Source organism: Vulpes lagopus, chromosome 4 (assembly GCF_018345385.1).
Source record: "Vulpes lagopus strain Blue_001 chromosome 4, ASM1834538v1, whole genome shotgun sequence".
Lineage (NCBI taxonomy): Eukaryota > Metazoa > Chordata > Mammalia > Carnivora > Canidae > Vulpes > Vulpes lagopus.
Genome location: NC_054827.1, coordinates 15,510,964 through 15,512,308, shown reverse-complemented (window position 1 = coordinate 15,512,308; position 1,345 = coordinate 15,510,964).

The window sequence follows — 1,345 nt, the reverse complement described above, 5'->3', positions numbered from 1 at the left end:
TACTGGAAATATTCTATATCTTGATTTGGAGGGTGGTTGAATATATATACGTGTGAGTGTGTGTACATACACTTTAACATATATATTTATATATGCAAAATTTACTCAGTTGTGTAAGATTTAGACACCTTACTACACATGAATTATACATCAATAATTTTTTAAGTAACATGGGTGAAATGAAAAGATTTTCAGATTTTAAAAACTGAAATCCTTTTTTAAACCAAAAACAGATCTATACAGAAAAAGAGAGAGACACATAATTGAAGAGAAAGAAAAATTATTCCAAAAGGATGATCTTAGATCAAAGAAGTAATGGAAAGCAAAAAATAAGTAAATATGTGAATAAACATAAATAGATATCGTCTCTATAGCATAATATTACAAGTTTATAAGGTTTTAAAAGAGACATAGAATTAAAATTTTGATAGGGGCGTCCGGGTGGCTCAGTAGCTAAGCATCTGCCTTCAGCTCAGGTCATAACCCCAGGGTCCTGGGATTGAGCCTCACATTGGGCTCCCTGCTCCACAAGGAGCCTACTTCTCCCTCTCCCTCTGCTGTTCCACTTTTTGTGCTGTGTGGCTCTGTTAAATAAATAAATAAAATCTTAAAAAAATTTTTTTTTGAGAAAATAGAACAAAAGCTACAATGCGGTAATCTGAGTTAAATTGTTCTAAGATTCCTGTTCTATCTAAGAAGGGGATTATTTTAATATGCATGGCAATATTTCAGAGGTAATTATGAAAATAATAGAAATAAAGTATTTAATTTTCAAAAGTAACTCAATTAACTTATTTAACAATCAAGAAACATATAAGTAAGAAATTTAAAATCCTAAAAAAAGTAAAGCAACTTGAAAACATCCATCGTGGAAATGAATGTAGTACCCACCTTGTCAGCACATGTACTGAAAATGAATGTAAATAAATTTAATGTAGCAGTTAAAAGAGATTGCCAGATTGTTTGAAATATATATATACCTAAAACCTAATGACAAGTAAAGTTTATAAATACTAGAAGAAAAAGTTGCACTACATGGGGTGCCTGGGTGTCTCAGACGATTAAGCATCCGACTCCTGGTTTCCGATCAGGTCATGATCTCAGCGTCCTGAGATCAAGTCCCATGGGGGGCTGTGAGCTCAGTGCAGTCTGCTTCGGATTCTTTCTCCCTCTCACTCATGTGCTCTCTCTTTCTCTCTCTCTCTCTCTCTCTCTCTCTCTCTCTCTCCCTCAAATAAATAAATAAATCTTTAAAAAAAGGAAAAAGTCACACCATATAAATTTTAAACTACATAGAAGCCTTAAGTTATTATCAGAAAAAAATAGATTAAGATAAAAAGTAATT